The sequence below is a fragment of the Lactuca virosa genome, chromosome 7 (assembly GCF_052849685.1).
Source record: "Lactuca virosa cultivar CGN04683 chromosome 7, Lactuca_virosa_CGN04683_v6, whole genome shotgun sequence".
Lineage (NCBI taxonomy): Eukaryota > Viridiplantae > Streptophyta > Magnoliopsida > Asterales > Asteraceae > Lactuca > Lactuca virosa.
The window spans coordinates 54,972,775-54,991,576 of NC_136432.1; the positions used below are offsets into that span (position 1 = coordinate 54,972,775).

The following is an 18,802-nucleotide window of genomic DNA, read 5'->3' on the forward strand; positions in this document are numbered from 1 at the left end:
AGGGTGCAACACCTTAAAATTCGGGTTTCTTAAACATCGTCCAACTTGTCGAGTTTCCTCCACCAACTCAGCGAGTTGGTCCTTGAAACACGCGTCCCAAAAAGTCGTCAACACGTTGAGTTTTCACCAACAAATCGATGTGTTGGCGCTTAGGAAATGGAATTTATTTTCGTAATTGACCTTCTAGATTCCGGGTGTTACATATTCTTTGTTTAAATGCGGTTCGTCACAATTATCACACCCAACACGAATTGTATATATGGATCGATCCATCTTTGTCATTCTTCGGTCCATTGATTCTAACTTCGCAATTACCGCAACCATATCTTTAAAACCTCCAGTCCATCCTTGTACCCTCTTGTCTTGTCTTCTCGGGGGTTGTGATACTCCCTCGAGTTCTTGGAAAACTATTCAATTAACTCCTTAATTGTTGCTGGAGCCTTCTTCGTTAATGGTCCTTGAGAGTCAAGGAATTGTCTGGTTGTCACGTTCAACCCATCATAGAAGATTGAGACCTCTTGTTGCACATTGAGGTCGTGTTGTGGGCAGTTTCTAAGTAACCCCTCGTACCTTTCTCATGCTTCATACAATGACTCTCCACCTTGTTGTTTGAAGTTAGCGATATTTTTCTTCAATTTTGCAACTTTTGATGGTAGGCTATAATGTTGGATGAACTCTTCACGCAGTTATGCCCAAGTTGTGATAGCTCCATGTAGAAGTGCTTTGAGCCAATCTTTTATTGCCCCCCCCCCCAAAGTTACCGAAAGAATTCATAACAACACTGTTTCTTGTGGTACATTGGGAACATTGAAGTAATTCATGATGTCGTTTACTTCGTCGAGATGCTTGTAGGCATCTTCGTGATCCTTTCCGTAGAATAGGATGTATTTCAACATCGCAAGTATGAGCCAATTTAGCTCGAATTTGGTGGTGTTCGGAATTTCGGGTTGCACAAGACCCGACCCATTATCTTGCATCCTTTGCTTGTATTCCTCCATTGTCATTTCCACAATGTTGGCCATCTCATCTTCTGGCTCGTTTTCCTTTTTAGATTCTGAATCAGTCACGTACTCGCCCTCTACTTCTTTCAGTTTTACTTTTTCTTTTCTCCTTTCTTTTCTTTTTTTCTTTTGCCAAAAATAGAATCAGGATCTTTCAAGCCAGGTACTGTAGTAGATGAAGATTCTTGGGTCATAAACTAACTACAACAAAATGGAAAACAAACGCGTAAAAAGAACAAAAACAATAAAAAGCAGAACTGTCTAAACGATGGCCACGACGTGGGCAAGAGTTGCCACGGGGTGGTCACTGTAGGGATAGAAAAATAAAAATAGAAAAAAATGCAAAGCGAAATAAATGTAACTTTATGTGAAATAAATTCCACACAAAGGATCGAGAACAAATAACATATAAAATTAACTTAAATTAAGTCGTTCCCCAGCAACGGGGCCAACAACTTGATATGTATTATAAGTACTAATTTTAAAACCAACTAATCTAGACTAACCAATACGCGATAAGAGGTGTACCTAGTCGGTTAATATGATAGTTCAGGTAAGTCGGATATCGAATACAGGGAACGAAAATAACAGATAAAGTTACCTACTAAAGTTATCAAAATAAATTAAGTGAATAAAAAAGGGGGTTTTCTATTTTTGCAAGTCTAGAAACTTAAAAGCAATTAACAAGACAATACTTTAAACTAAATAAGAAACAAGAAATAGTTTTCAATTCAAGATATTAAATAGAATTTCATTTAGATGTGATTCACTTGCTCCGATGGTTGATTTCTTGGACAGTGAAATGGATTATAGTGTTGTTGTTTATCGATTCCAAGATTAATTAGAATTATGATCAAAAGAATAATCCTTTAGCTAACAAATCCATTCATTCAGTGATCAACTAGACAAATAAACAAGCAAACTAATGTGAAGTTCGAATTAAGGAAGACTTGTAATTTTGATTGATATAAGTGGTTTATAAACATCAATACAATATATGATTGTTCTTCATTTATTAACTCTCATATCAATTTACCAAAATTTCTTTTTAACCTTAGGTTTTTTGTAAAAACACTAGTCCTATTACCTTGTTACTCACAAAATCTCAAGATTCATGCCAACTAAGAAAGATGGTTCATCAAATTTCAATTAAACTCAACAATAAACTGAAAAGAAGTTGTCATTAACATAAATGGTTCTTTTAACAAGAAACCATAATAAATAAGCAATTAGCTATAATCCAATTCCACTCAGTCAACACATAGTATGCAAGCTCATTTATTCTAAACGAAAGTTAGGGTGTTTAGCCCATAACTAATAGAAATAAACATGTAAAAACAAAAATCATTATGATAAACATGAACAAATCAAAGCAATAGAGTAATTAGAAGTAATGTTTCCTTTAAATCTCTTCAAAATCACGCTTCAAATGATTTCTGAACTCCAAAACCTCCAAGGGATGTTTTTCGTCTCCAAAAGTCGTCAAAAACTTCTAGCATAAGTTACGGTGGAGAGCCAAAACGATAAATATATAGTTGCCAAAAGTGACCTCCCACGTCGTGGCAAATAGCCCCCACGACATGGCGATCAATAAAAATGCGTGTTCACGAAGGCTTATTCAGATCGCAAAAAACCACTTTGCCACGACATGGCTAGGGATCTCCATGTCATAGGATTCATATTTCTTGATATCTTTTGACTCTGATTGACTTGGTCCAAAATTCTAGCTTCCAGCTTCGTATTTGCTTCCTTTTCATCCCGAGCATCTCTTCACTGCTACAAAACAAAAATTAAAAAAATTAAGTACCTTTTGTCCTAAAATGAGCACAATTGTAGCTAAAAATACTAAGAAAGTTCACAAAATATATGATTAAATATGCACATATCACTTACAACCAATAATTTCTCGTACATCCCCTTAGTATTTTGTAACTGCATTAAGTTGGTGAGAAATTATTCCTTTAACTCTACAAAAATTTGGATACTGTTTGGCACTAGGCTCTTGAACCATGCCCTTGCATTCCCATCTAGGGTGGTTGGAAAATGTGTGCACCAGAATCGCTTACTAAAGCGCTTATCTAGCTTTAGTGACTGCATGTGTCATTCCCATGCGTCTATGTGGCTATCTGGGCAGGTTGTTCCATCGTATAACTTTAGGTGTGGGAGTTTGGTGGTACTGGTCATGTCGTATTCATGTAGTTCTTGTATGAATGGTTATGTATGTTGATCTAATGGTGCTATGTGGTTGTTTGCTTGGTTTTTTTTTTAGAAAGTTGCTTGTTGGAATGTATGTAAATTTAGATGATGTGCATTATTTAACTTGCTGGTGAATGTTGGTAATGATTGTGCATGAACATTGTAGGCGGTTATGTTGGAGTTTATGGAGGATGTACCAAACCGAACAGGCGAGGCAAGCGTTTGTGGTGAGCTTTTTGTCATGCTGATGAATACTGCGGCCAGGGACGATCGTGTTGTCGATGTGAGTAGATCAGTGCATTATCAGAGAGTGGCAAAGTTGGTATTTCCATTGTGTTTGGTGTGGAGTTGTTCTGGGTTGATTGGTGTCCTCTTATTGGAGTGAGTAAAGGTACTCAAAACTAATTTATCATCATTCCCGATGTTGGAGCATATGCGATGGCAGAGGTCGTCGTCCAGCTTGTTTCAGTGATGACTAGGTCATGGGATGACATTTGTCGGACATGACTTTGCATTGTGTTGCTGGTTCCTCTTTCTCCGTCTCTCGCCATGATCAAGGTTTGGTAGTTGAGGCTTTTAGTATTGATGTCTCAACAATCACATTTCACTAATGATATTATACTGAATCTCCGAGATTGTATCGTTGCTTCAGTTTTGTGGGCTCTGGAGGAGATCTGCAATCACAACAAGACACAAGCCGTCACCCGTTCTTTGGGAGGAGGTCCTGGGAGAGCGCTCCGACGGTCAAGTCAGGCTCCGATGGAGGATGGTGTATAGCGTAAGGCTTAGAGAGTGGTGGTTCAACCCCTTTACCGTTGGAGGCACATGCCCTTTTATAGTAGGGTGTTGGGCACGGATCCCGCTCGCGGAGATAGGAGTGTCAGACCCCGATCGAGACAAGGGCACTGATTGGTGGATTTGTACCTATGTCCCCAGCCCAAGCCATGATTGGCTTAGCCATGATAGTAGTATGTGTACCTTCATTGGAGTTACCATGTGTCTATTTGTCATCTATCGACTTTCCTGCAATAGTTTCAGGCTGGATCCCGGGTATGGAAAGGAAATATGTTCCAAGCCGAAATGGGCACTGGATGGTAAGAATGGCTGGTAGGCCGGGTCATGTGACAACCGCCTTTAGTTCTTTCTGGCGTGCCCAGGAGGCATGATATATATATATATATATATATATATATATATATATATATATATATATATGTGTGTGTGTGTGTGTGTGTGTGTGTGTGTGTGTGTGTCAACCGTCTAAACTAGGGATGAGCTTTAGAACCGGACCGCCGGTTCTAGCGTCGGTTCCGGTTCCGGTCCCGACTTTTCGGTTATTTTTCAAACTAGAACCGATTCAAATATTATATATGATATGTTATCTTCCGGAGCTTGTAAATGATTAAATATTTAACCAAATTATGAATTTTTACATTCTAAATTGAAGTACAAACACTAAATTACACGATGAAAAAAGAATCAAGTAATTCCGACTTCATATAAGTGAGTTATGCGCATTTTAAAAGCGGGACAGATTCCAAAAAAATGCTAAAACAGAAAATACGCAACATTGATATGTTGTCTTCTGAGGTCTATAACTGATTCAATATTTAACTAAAATATGTGTTTTTTATAGTTTAAAGTGAAGTAGAAACACCAAACTAAATGCTGCAAAAAAAAATAAGTAATTCCGACGTCATATGAATGACTTATGCACATTTAAAAAAATAGGAAAAATTCAAAAAAAACAAAAAAAAAGTGTTGAAATAGAAAAAACGCAGCATCGATATTTTTTCTTTCGGGACATGTATCTGATTCAATATCTATACAAAACATATGTTTGTATAGTCAAAAATAAATTACAAACTCCAAATTACATGTTGGAAAAAAAAATCAAATAATTCCGACTTCATATGAGTGAGTTATACACATTTTAAAAAACGGGAAAATTATCAAACCGGTTCCGGTTTTTAGAGTCGGGACCGGTTTTCATAAAAATGGAGAACCGGTAAGTGGACCTTGTTACCAATTTTGTTTCCAATTCCGACGATCCTAATGCTCAGCCCTAGTCTAAACTATGCCATTTTGGCACCGAGTATGTACATCATACATTCATACCATCACATTTCGTTACATTTCCTTCCTCCCTGCTGGTCTAACTATTACCTCACCCCGATCAAATTAATGCTTCCCACCATCAGGATTCACGAAGTTAATCAATATTCCTTCCCCATATCAAGCTTCAAGCGTTAATCATGAAAATAGGGGATTAACGATTTTAGCAGCCGTAGTCCCTTTCCTATAGCAATTTTCTATAGCCTCCCCCTTCGTTATCTTCAACGGCCTCCCTCCCCATCACCATCTTCTACCGCCTCATCCACCATCACCTGAAAATGGGTCTCAACTCTGAGATTTTGAAAACAACCATTGACAAAATCTCTTCCAGTTTATTTTTTTGGTAGGTCATCGTCGTGACTAATACACAACAGTTCGATCCTATGGGGTATTACAGTTAACTTTTAATTCACCCTTTCGGCCTTGCACGTCTTAATCATATGTTGGCAATAGGTAACTTATTTTAGGAATTTGATAAAAATTGTTTGATGATATGCATGTAAAATGTTTGATGAAATTCTTTCTCACATGTTTTTGATTTTTTAATAGTTTTTGAACAACTTATGTTATGTGAAGTGGAATTTTGGTTTTAAAAATTAGGTAACATACTCAAACTACTTGTGTATGTGTGTTATACATGGACTAGGATTCTTACTTCAAAATCTTTTTTCAACTCTTAGAAAGATTATGTTGGTTACTAGAATTGGTCTACAAGTATCTGGACAACTCATTGCAGAATTATGTTGAAAAGAACTCAATAGAAGATGAAGATCCAAGTGAGGAGGAGTATCAATCGGATGTTGAAATAAGTTTGTTGAATTGAAGTCATATTTGGCGATGGTCATCTCTTTCTTTTACATGGTGGTTTGAAAAAGTTTCATCGGAATCATGACTTGAGGGAGAGAACAAGAAAGTTAGATTAGTTGAGAGAGCCCAAGCTAGGCCTGCTGGAATTTGTTTTAGTTTGTTCTAAATTGTTTTAAATGTATGAGAATCTTATTGTATTCACTTCTATTTAACATCATTGTACTTTTATAAATGGTATGATTGTTGCATAATACATCACTGTACTTTCATAAATAGCATTCATAAATGGTCTGATTGCATGTAAATGACACGAAAAAGTAGGATATTATAGTAAAATGGCAAACCAAAGCACCTGATACATCACCTATTGGTTATATTTTTCAACTTTTTCAGTCATATTTCCTAACTTTTTCATTTAAGATCCATGAAATCATTTACCTGGATACCATGTACAATCGATTTATATTTTTTTTCATTTTAGATAATGGACATATAATTGGATACCATTTCAATACACCTTTTAATATGTGATCCATGAAGCATAACCTGGATACCAATATTCAGTCAAATTAGCTAAGAACTGAATAACTTCTTTGTAAAACTGGAAATAAAGATAATATTTTATGGTAATTAAACGACACATCGTTTTGCAAAGGTTATTACAGGAAAAAAAATCCGGCTGCGTGATTTCCAGAAAAAATTCATCCTTCCTAAAAATACGTGATTTTTTTTTCAAAAGATTTTCCCGATTATTCATTATTCATGAATTGTATCTGGTATGCGAATTTATTCGGGTTCATCAATTGCATGTGGTTTGTCATTTGTCATTCTTCGTTTTTGGCTGAATGATTTTCTTGTGTATTGATCAGGTCTGCTACGGAACTTCTTGCATACTCAGGTTTGTATTTTTTTTTTTCAAAAACCTTTTCTTACATGAATTTCATGCACAAGTTTAATTACAGTAAGCTGCTATTATTTGTTAGAAATTAATTATGCCATATTAAGACTTTTGCAATGAGTTGAAAGTATAACTTTGTTAATAGGAAGATTTGTTCAAGTATAATGAAGGTAATAGGTATAATGCAAATTTTCAACATTAGACTACATCACAAAAAAAATACATATTCAAATCCCAATCTACGAGCAACAAATAAACTACAATCAAAAGGTATTTTCAGATTAGTCCATCCAACATCGAATCGAATCTACAACAAAAGCATAAAAATCGAGTATAGAGTTGTGGTAAAGAATAGAGCGTAGCATATAGATAGATATCTTACTTGCCGGAATTCGTGGTAAGTGTTTGTATGATGATGAATAATATGAATTAGGAAAATTGTGATTTATACACAGGTTAGCCAAAACTCCATTCCACATGTGTAAATAACATAAATTATTCATAACCTTTTGGAAAATCAAAAACATATGAGTAAGGCATTTCATCGAACATGTTACATGCATATCATCAAATAGTTTTTACGAAATTCGTAAAATCGGGTGACTATTACCAACCTATGAGCAAGACAAGAAAATACAGGAAAGGGTGAACTAAAAACTAATTGTAATTCGAGTTACCTCATAATGACGGAACTGTAGAGTAACAACCATGACCATAACTTGCTAACAAATCCATTAAGTTTTGATAAAATTAGTTAGGGAGTGTTTTCAAAATCTCAAAGTTGAGACATATTTTTCAGGCGATGGGGGTGAGGTGAAAGAAGATGGTGATGAGGGAAGAGGTTGTACACAATAACAAAGGGGAATGAAGCTGTAGAATGTGGCTTTAGAAAAGGGATCATGCTTGTTAAAAAAGGCGATTGGGGAATCACACTTGAAGCTGAAGTTTCACGATTGAAGTTATAATCTTTATATGAAAGTAGGAATGTAACACCCTGTTTCGAATCGTTTCATAATTCAGGGTCGTGACACGAAGACCGGTTATCATAAGGCTTCGGGCCTTCGGGAGGGGAGAGAAAGAGAGAGAGAGAGAGAGAGAGAGAGAGAGAGAGAGAGAGAGATGTATACCCCTTTGGATGTGGGTAATGTAGATTAGGTGATTCGAGAGTTCGGTTGGTGCTTTGGAGCCCAAGGGTATAACCGTAAAGTGATAGTTCGAGCCTTTTATGAATTTTGGATTTAGGTTTAGTAAGTTTTAAGGCAAAGGAGAGTTGATAGGGTTGTAGAGCTTCTCAACACCTTTCCATGGATAAAAAGATCATCGAAATCAGAGTTGAAACTAAGAAGTTATGACCGTTTGAAGTTAGGGCGGTTTTGGGTTGAGCCGCGTACGCTGTGGGTACTAAACATGTACGTTGGGCGTACTAGGGCATCCTTAGTATGCTGGGTGTAAATTGAGTACGTTGGACGTACGCGATCAGTACCCAAACCCTATTTTCGTGGTTTGAGCCCTATTTAAGCTCCTTAACTCCCCCAAACCTATTCCATTCTCAGTCTCCACCTATCCTCTCTTGAAACCCTAACCCTAGTTTCAGCCTTGTGAGCAAAAAGGTGTTTTTAAGTGCTTTGGAGTGTTCTTAGTATTGGATTAGGTGTCTAAGCCCATAACTATAATTGGCATGTACTTGAATTGATAGCAGCACGGTCCTTTTGGGTTGCCCTCAAACCTAGCAACTGGACAAGGAAATTATGAAAGGAGAGATTTTGATTTATTATAAGATTAATAAATTAATATAAATGATTTATTAATATGTTAAAAGATTAATATATTAATTAGAAATCATAAGGTTTAATTAATAGTTAGCCAGAAATTAATTAGAATTAATTTTGGGGTTAATTGTATTAATTATAAAGTGCAGGGACTAGTTTGCAATTATCAAATAGTTGAGTGGAAGGTTCCAGAAACCCCTTGGAAGGGGGTGGACGAAATCTATAGGGGAAACCCTAAGGATTTCGTCCAAGGGGCTTGGATAATGCCTTTGGATTAGCTTAGGCCCCAAGCAAAGGAGTATTAGGGTTTTCCCTAAACCCTAGATCCCTCAGCTATATAAGGAGCCTCCCAGCTCCTAAAATTCGGCCACTCCTTCCCTTGTGAAACCCTAGGGCCGATTTTTGCATACCCTACTCTCTCTCCTTCAAGTTTCCTTCTTGCTAGCTTTTGGGTGTAACTCCATTAGAGGCATTACATTTGTGGTGCTAGGCTTCCAAGAAGATCAAGTTCAAGAGGATTAACAATTCTTTGCTATAACAATTGAAAGGTATGTAATTCTAAAACCCTAGTTTGTTAATTTTGAAAATAGCCTCTCTCCTCTAGGGTTCTTGTTTTGCAATTCAAAGTTATATGTTCAATAGTTAAAACATAGATCCAAAGTAGGTTGCATGTGAACTTAGGAATTGGTTTTGTACTTTATTTGTTTCACCTAAAACCCATTAGTGGTATCAGAGCCATTGTTTGTTTTAAATTCAATTGCTATAATAGTTGAATTGCAAATTAGGGTTTATAGCTATTAAACCCTAAAGGCCAAAATTTTCGATTTTAGGGTTTTGGTTCAAAGGGTTTTCGAAAAACCCTAGCCTCCATGAACCCTAATCGAAATTAGGGTTAGGGTTTTGGAAACCCTAGCCTCCTCCCTTGATTTTCGAAATTTACATGGTTATTTAGGGTTTCTTGTTTTGAGATAATTGTTGCCTTATTGGATAATTGAGAAAAATAAGGAAATTATCCTATCCCCATATTTTCGAAATCTAGAAGGGATATGGATTAGGATTAAATTAATTGTTTAATTTTATTAGATAATCCTTACAAGATTTAATAAATTAGTTAAAAGTTAATTAATAGATAAATATTAAATCTAGTTATTTGGTTTATTTTTAAATATAAAATTAATGGCTTAATTTTCGAAAATTTATATATAAACCTTAAAGTTTTAAAATGTTTAAAACATACCTTACATATATATATATATATATATATATATATATATATATATATATATATATATATATATATATATATATATATATATATATATATATATATATATATATATATTATAATTAAAAGGTAAATATTATATATGTATAAGAATATGGTCAGTCAAATCGCTAGTATGCCTCATTCACGAAGCTAGTCTATAAGGGAGGTATAAGGAAACTGCCTATAAAATGGTAGTTGAATGGGTGTCCACTCTCACCCACCGCTTCCTTGATTAGTGGAGGGTCGTTAGCAGAACGGGTTTGATAGGACAACTACATCTCATTAAAAGTATAATGTTATTAAATAAAGTACTAGAACATTATTTTACAAAATCCCAACTCTAGTTACTTTAGGAAAAATGTGAAAAGTATGCTAATCCATGAAATTACACATTATGCTTTATTGGTCGTTAGTGGAGCGTGTGTTGATTACCAACACACTAATAGGCACTAATAAAGAGTAGTAATGGGTATCTCATAATTATCATTTTGGTGGAGCGTGTGTGGTTTACCGGCACGTCAATAGTTAATGATAAAGACAATGAGGTTACCAAGCACATTTGCATGGGTATTCACATCTTGTTTGTGATCCTTGGTATCCCAGTCACAAATAGAAGAGCATAATCTGAGATTAAAAAATGCCATTGAATAGTTTCAATGTATCTCAAAAGGAATTAGGAATTTCACTTCGTTTATTTCGTTTAATGGTGGAATTGGTGAATCGTCATTCATCTGCCTTTATGAAATTTACACTTGGATCTCGGCATCCCATTTCTAAGTTGTGAATCTTCATAGTTGGATTCTAACCTTGATATTATATCTTTGGGTTATTATATTGAGGTATCTTGAAATCTAACTAAAACTTTCTTTCTTATCAGATGTCTACTCCTAGAAACACTTCTGCTTCATCATCCTCCAACCACAACTTCTCTTTGCTCAACATTTGCTCCAAAGTCGTTATGGATGGGTCTAACTATAACGAGTGGATGCGTAACATCAAGATGGCGCTTCGATTTGAGGACAAAGAATATGTCCTTGAAAAGGAGCTCAAAGAGCTTGATGAGTCCAAAGCTACTCCTGAAGAAGATGCTGCCTACAAGAAACACTATGATGATGCTACCAAAGTGGCATGCATCATGGTCGCAACCATGTCCCCAGAACTGCAAAGGTACTATGAGGACTACTGGCCCTTTGAGATAAACAAGGACCTTATGGAAAAGTACCATAAGCGAGCTCGTCAAGAAAAGTTTGAAGTACTCAAGTCACTCATGGCTTGCAAGATGAAAGAAGGGGAGTCGGTTGTATCTCATGTGCAAAGAATGCAATGCTACATAGAGCGTTTGGTCAAGCTCAACATTCACTTTGATGAGGAATTGGCCATTGACATGGTCTTGAACTCATTACCTGATTGTTATGGTCAGTTTATCCTAACTTACCATTTGAACAACACTGAGCAGACACTGGCCCAATTGCACAACTTGTTGCAGACTACTGAAGAAGGGATGAAGGGTAAAAGTATAGCCTCCACTCCTGCAAGTGCCCCTGTCTTGGCTATTGGAGAGGGAAAGGGGAAAAAGAGGAAAGGTCCTCCTAAGCAAAACTGGAAGAATAAGGCTCAAGCTGGGTCATCTAGTAATGGCCCAAATGTTAAGCCCAATGCTACCATTTCCCATGTTTCTGATCCAAAAGATGCAGATTGCTTTTATTGCAATGACAAAGGGCACTGGAAGAGAAGCTGCCCAAAATATCTACAGGATATCAAAGATGGCAAAGTGAAGCCATCTTCAGCAGGTGTTGAGCATCAGCGCTACCGTTTGATCTAAAACCAATTGGTGTTAGAAAGGGCGCAACCTTACCCATATAGCGCATTCAGTCCTCCGAGACCAGGCATTCTATTGCGGCACTCCAGGCCATCGTGCGAGGACTTGGTCGATGCCATTTCTAACCCCCAACAATCCCCCCCTCATAAATTGCTCCCTGAGAGAATAGAACCCTCGTCATTGGCTCTGATACCACTTGTTGAGCATCAGCGCTACCGGTTGATCTAAAACCAATTGGTGTTAGAAAGGGCGCAACCTTACCCAAATAGCGTATTCAGCCCTCCAGGACCAGGCATTCTATTGCGGCACTCCAGGCCATCGTGCGAGGACTTGGTCGATGCCATTTCTGACCCCCAACAGTAGGTATTTACACTATTTCTTCTAATAACTCATTATCTTCTCGTTAATGGGTCCTTGATACAGGATGTGGTTTACACATCTGTTCTGATTTGCAGGGGCTAAAAGAAAGTGAGGAGATAGAGCGAGGGAGGATAAACTTGATCATGGGAAACAGAAAGTCTTCACCAGTAACCAAGATCGGAGTTTATCAACTTTTGCTTAATAATGATGTTAGATTAGACATATTGAATTGTTGCTATTCGTCTGAGATGACGAGAAACATTATTTCATTTCATGCATTGTTCAGACAAGGTTTTAAGTATTCTTTTAATGATTTGAATGGTTCAATTTCTGTTTATAAGAATGGTGTTTTTGTGTTTGAAGCTTTACATTGTGATGGTGTGTATGAAACAGTGACTTGTGTTGATAGCTTAGGAAATAGTGTATTTAATATTGACTTGTCTAATAGTGTAGACAAGGCATGCTTGTGGCATTGTCGTCTTGGACACATTAACAAGAAACGCATAACCCAACTCCAAAAGGATGGAGTGTTGGAATCATTTGACCTAAAATCAGATGATATGTGTGAATCTTGTCTTTTGGGAAAGATGACGAAATCACCATTCACAGGGTCTTGTGAAAGAGGTGAAGGTCTGTTGGACCTCATACATATAGATGTATGTGGGCCCTTCAGATCAACTACAAGGGATGCTAATCGATTCTATGTGACTTTCACTGATGATTATAGCAGATATGGCTATATCCACTTAATCAAACATAAGTCAGAAACCTTTGAAAAGTTCAAGGAGTTCAAGCATGAGGTCGAGAATCAATTGGGCAGGAAGATAAAGGTACTTAGATCCGATAGAGGCGGGGAGTATCTTAGTATCGAGTTCAACGACTATCTAAAAGAATGTGGGATAGTCTCACAATTAACTCCTCCTAGGACACCACAGTTAAATGGTGTAGCTGAGAGGCGTAATCGAACCTTGTTAGACATGGTTCGTTCTATGATGAGTCGTGCTTCGCTTCTTATTCACTTCTGGGGGTATGCCTTAGAGACAGCCGCCCACATCCTCAATCTTGTCCCTACAAAGAAGGTTGCCAAAACACCTCACGAAATGTGGACGGGGAAAGTTCCCTCTTTAGCACATATTAAAGTCTGGGGTTGTGAAGCTTTCGTAAGAAGAGAGACTCACGACAAGCTAGCAGCTAGAAGTGAGAAATGTGTTTTCATTGGTTACCCAAAGCAGTCTTTTGGATATTTGTTCTACAGACCTAGTGAAAACGTGGTCTTTGTAGCACAAAGAGGAGTCTTTCTAGAAAGAGAGGTCATATTCAAAGAGGACAGTGGGAGCACCATAGACCTTGAAGAAATTCAAGAGTTGGCCAATGAAGGAACCTTAGATGACACTAGCACTCAACCAGAGGAAACAGTTCTTGTTGAACCAGTTGATAACTCATTACCTCTTCGAAGATCCACTAGGGTGAGTGTGCTACCTGAGTTGTATGGTTTTCATATTACTTCAGATGGTGACACATTCATCAGTGATAGGACACTGGTAAATTTAGATGAACCAGTTACTTACAGGGAAGCAATGGCAGGGCCAGAGGCTTCCAAGTGGAAAGAGGCAATGGACAGCGAGATTAAGTCCATGTATGACAACCAAGTTTGGAATTTGGTTGATAGTGCACCAGGTCGTAAGACAGTTGGGTGCAAATGGATCTTTAAGAAGAAGACAGACATGGATGGAAATGTGCACACATTCAAGGCCCGACTGGTTGCAAAAGGTTTCACTCAAACCCCAGGGGTTGACTATGATGAGACCTTCTCTCCAGTAGCTAAGATTAAATCTATTAGGATATTGCTCGCCATAGCGGCCTTTCATGACTATAAAATTTGGCAGATGGATGTCAAGACTGCTTTCCTTAACGAGAAGTTGGCTGAGGATGTTTACATGAATCAGCCAGAGGGTTTTGTTGATGCAAAGTTTCCCAAAAGAGTGTGCAAGCTTGAGAAATCCATTTATGGATTGAAACATGCATCTCGCAGCTGGAATCTTTGCTTCCATGAGAAAGTCAAATAGTTTGGTTTCTCTAGAAGTGAATATGAGTTTTGTGTGTATATCAAGGCTAGTGGGAGTATAGTAACTTTTCTGGTGTTATATGTCGATGACATATTACTCATTGGTAACAACGTTCCAACCTTGAAAGATGTTAAGTCTTGGCTTGGAAAGTGTTTTGCCATGAAAGACCTTGGAGAAGCTGCGTATATTCTTGGGATTAGAATATTGAGAGATAGAAAGAAGAGACTAATTGGACTTAGTCAGAGCACATACTTGGATAAGGTACTAAAGAGGTTTAGTATGGAAAATTCCAAAAAGGGAGAGCTACCTATCCAAAGCAATACCAAATTGAGTAAGACTCAATGCCCGAGTACAGATGAGGAAATAGTAGACATGAGTCGTGTACCTTATTCTTCCGCTGTCGGATCGATCATGTACGCTATGACATGTACTCGCCCTGATGTGGCATTTGCTTTGAGCATTGTCAGTCGCTATCGGGGAAACCCGGGTAGAGCTCATTGGATAGCGGTTAAGAATATACTCAAGTATTTGCAAAGGACAAAGGACTGGGTCCTTGTGCTTGGTGGCAATGATACTTTGTGAGTAGATTGTTACAGTGATGCCAGTTTTCAAACGGATAGAGATAACTTCCGTTCTCATTTTGGCTGGGTATTTTTACTGAACGGAGGAGCGGTTACTTGGAAAAGTTCCAAGCAAGATACGGTGGCTGATTCTACTTGTGAATCAGAGTACATAGAAGCGAGTGAAGCGTCGAAAGAAGCATCTTGGTTGAGGAACTTCATCGGAGATCTCGGAGTTGTTCCAACCATCCAGGAGCCTATGGAACTGTTCTGCGATAATGAGGGAGCGGTTGCCTTAACTAAGGAACACAGAGATCATGGTAAAACCAGGCATATCGACAGAAAGTACCATTTCATTAGGCATAGAGTAGAAGAAGGCCATCTTGTAGTAAAGAGGGTGTCATCTGAAGATAACCCAGCAGACCCCCTCACAAAGTGTCTGAGTAGGGCTAGCATATTCAGCATGCTCGGAGCATAGGACTGAAAGATGATATTAGTTTTAGTAGTTAGATTAGTCTAGTTCAGAAACTTGTTACGAAGTAAATGTAATTGACTTTTGGTGATTAAATAATAAAGTATTATTTATGAGTTTGTTTACTACCTTCTGTCAATTGTTCATTATTGTGTTTCATATTTTGCATGTTTTTACTTCCCGAATAATATGATTATTCAAACTCCACAGTCGCTCGTACTTTTGGAAGTAAGTAGTGAATTAAGACTGTCGTGAATTGGATTGCAGATTGTCTAAGGATAGACATGGCAATAGAATTGCTGCAATGTTCACGAGTACTCATAAATTGAGATTTGAGTATTGGATAAACCCTTGCTCAGAGTATCACTTCATGGAATTCATCACGAGTAATACTGAGACGGTAATATCTTATAATCTTGAAACGAAGATATATGAGTTGTAATTTACAAAGTCAGTTATACATTGGTGATATGAAAACGCATCAGTAACTTGGTGTTATAAAATGTATTGTCATGTATGATTTGATGAGTAAAAGATACAAGCATATAAACATTTATTCGTTTATTTTGCCCTAACCGGAAAAGCGATATCTGTGGTCCCCTCGATGATTTGGTGTTGACTTATATGCTGGGCCCAGCCAGGACTAAATTGATGTGTTCAATTAGAAGTCCTACATCATCACAAATCAGAAATCGGGAAACATAGATTATGTACAAAGAGATTGATTACATTCCATGTCTTATGTCTGGGGATATCTTGCAGAACGAAGGATTATATGATCACTTATCTAAGGACACGTAACTGATTGGGTCAGAGTTCAGCAGCAGCTTTTGAAAGCTACAAATTTGCTGGTCAAATTTAGAAGTCATACTAGCAATCATAGTTACAGACTTATCCAAGTGGGAGACTGTTGGATTAGGTGTCTAAGCCCATAACTATAATTGGTATGTACTTGAATTGATAGCAGCACAGTCCTTTTGGGTTGCCCTCAAACCTAGCAACTGGACAAGGAAATTATGAAATGAGAGATATTGATTTATTATAAGATTAATAAATTAATATAAATGATTTATTAATATGTTAAAAGATTAATATATTAATTAGAAATCATAAGGTTTAATTAATAGTTAGCCAGAAATTAATTAGAATTAATTTTGGGGTTAATTGTATTAATTATAAAGTGCAGGGACTAGTTTGCAGTTATCAAATAGTTGAGTGGAAGGTTCCAGAAACCCCTTGGAAGGGGGTGGAAAAAATCTATAGGGGAAACCCTAAGGATTTCGTCCAAGGGGCTTGGATAAGGCCTTTGGATTAGCTTAGGCCCCAAGCAAAGGAGTATTAGGGTTTTCCCTAAACCCTAGATCCCTCAGCTATATAAGGAGCATCCCAGCTCCTAAAATTCGGCCACTCCTTCCCTTGTGAAACCCTAGGGCCGATTTTTGCATACCCTACTCTCTCTCCTTCAATTTTCATTCTTGCTAGCTTTTGGGTGTGACTCCATTAGAGGCATTACATTTGTGGTGCTAGGCTTCCAAGAGGATCAAGTTCAAGAGGATTAACAATTGTTTGCTATAACAATTGAAAGGTATGTAATTCTAAAACCCTAGTTTGTTAATTTCAAAAATAGCCTCTCTCTCCTCTAGGGTTCTTGTTTTGCAATTCAAAGTTATATGTTCAATAGTTAAAACATAGATCCAAAGTAGGTTGCATGTGAACTTAGGAATTGGTTTTCTAGTTTATTTGTTGCACCTAAAACCCATCACTTAGTGCACCTTAGAGAAGAAGGAACTCATTGTAGAAGTGTTGGTCACATTGGAGCTTGTAGATCCAGACTTTGTTCACTTTGATCTTTCTTCTAAAGGTATAAAGCTTAAATCTTGATGATGTATCTGTTAGATCTAGCTAGTTTTTGGGTGTTATGAGCTTTTGGTCATTTTAGTGAATAAAGTTTAGATCTTTAAAGTTTGTGACCTTGTTATGGATAAAGTTGGAAACTTTATCCATCTAAGCATCATATTGATTCAGATCTAAAAGCTTGCGACTTGGACTTAATGGATTAAGTTGGAAAAGATGCATTTTTGGTCCCTTTGAGACTTAAAGACTAGATCTTGGTTGGTTGGACCATTCTAATGGATAAAATTGGAAACTTTATCCATTATGGAGTTACTAGGAACCATAAAAATATCATGTTGATGGGTTTTGATGAATCATGCTTAAGTTGATGTTCATATTATAAGTTTAGATAGATAAAAACGAGTTTTGGGTCCTATTGAGACATGAAAAAGCATAAAGTTGGCAACTTTATGGCTTACTACGTTTTAAGAGCCTAGATCTAAAGTTGGACGTTATGTCTTAACCGATTAAGACCTCAAAAATGAAAGTTGGTACGCAGGGCATACACATATGTACGTTGCGCGTACGTGCCGAAGGTGTCGATGTTACGAGGGTTTTGAGTACGTAGGGCGTACGCCGTGGGTACGTTGAGCGTACTTATCAGAGGGAAGACTTCGTCTTTATTTCGGGTCGTTTTGGGGCTTAAGGACTTTGGGCCCTTGTTAGACCGTGAGTTTTTCCGTGATGGGCTTTTAGACTTGGACCCATTTTTGACATGGGATATCTTTTGGGCCTTGGGACTAATTGTATGCGGGCCTTGGTAGGTAAGGACCAATAAGGCTAGGATTAAGTAACTTTTTCTCTTAAAGATAGGATTTAAGTTTGGGACCCTCATGGTGGGCTATTGACCTAATTTCTAATTAGGATTTATTTTACTGTGACTTAGAGTGAGAGGATTTGCAAGTCAACAACTCGAGTGTGATTTGATACCTTCAGTCTAGAGTGAGTTTCCTTCACTGTATCCGTGGGTCGAAGGCACCGATGTCGGCCCACTAGTTTATGAGATAGTACGATGATTGTCTTCATGACAATTGTCAGTTATGCATGTATTTGCTTGATGACTCTGTGATTCTTTTGTTATGATATTATGTGGTAGTGGTAGGGCTGAAATAGACTCGATACCAGTTGAAATAGACTGAAGGGGATTGTTAGCACCCAGATATGTTTGATTGTATCTGGTTGAAATATACCGAAGAGGATTGCAAGCACCCATATATGCTTGACTGTATCCCGTTGAAATAGACCGGATGGGATTGCAAGCACCCAAATATGCTTGACTGTATCCAGTTGAAATAGACCAAAAGGGATTGCAAGCACCCCGATATGCTTGAATGTTATGTATATATGGTATGTGGTATTTTGGGGGAGCTCACTAAGCTTTGTACTTATGGTTGTCAGTTATGTTTCAGGTACTTCTAGTCCGAAAGGGGAGGGCCCGACTTGATCGCACCGCATCTGCCCATGTTTTTCGCATTATGTGATTTTGGGATTTGCACTCTGATATTATTTTACTAAGATACACTTTTGGTTGTTTTGACATGGTTACTGTATGATTTAAAATGAATTAAAAATGAAAATT

The 18,802-nt window shown here is 37.5% G+C and overlaps 1 non-coding gene across 1 annotated transcript; it reads left to right on the forward strand.

Moving 5' to 3' along the window:
* Window positions 1-531: 531 nt before the first annotated feature.
* On the forward strand, window positions 532-638 carry LOC145127981 (small nucleolar RNA R71). Its single transcript, XR_013716584.1, has one exon. It is a non-coding gene; the product is annotated as a small nucleolar RNA R71 (small nucleolar RNA).
* Window positions 639-18,802: the final 18,164 nt, after the last annotated feature.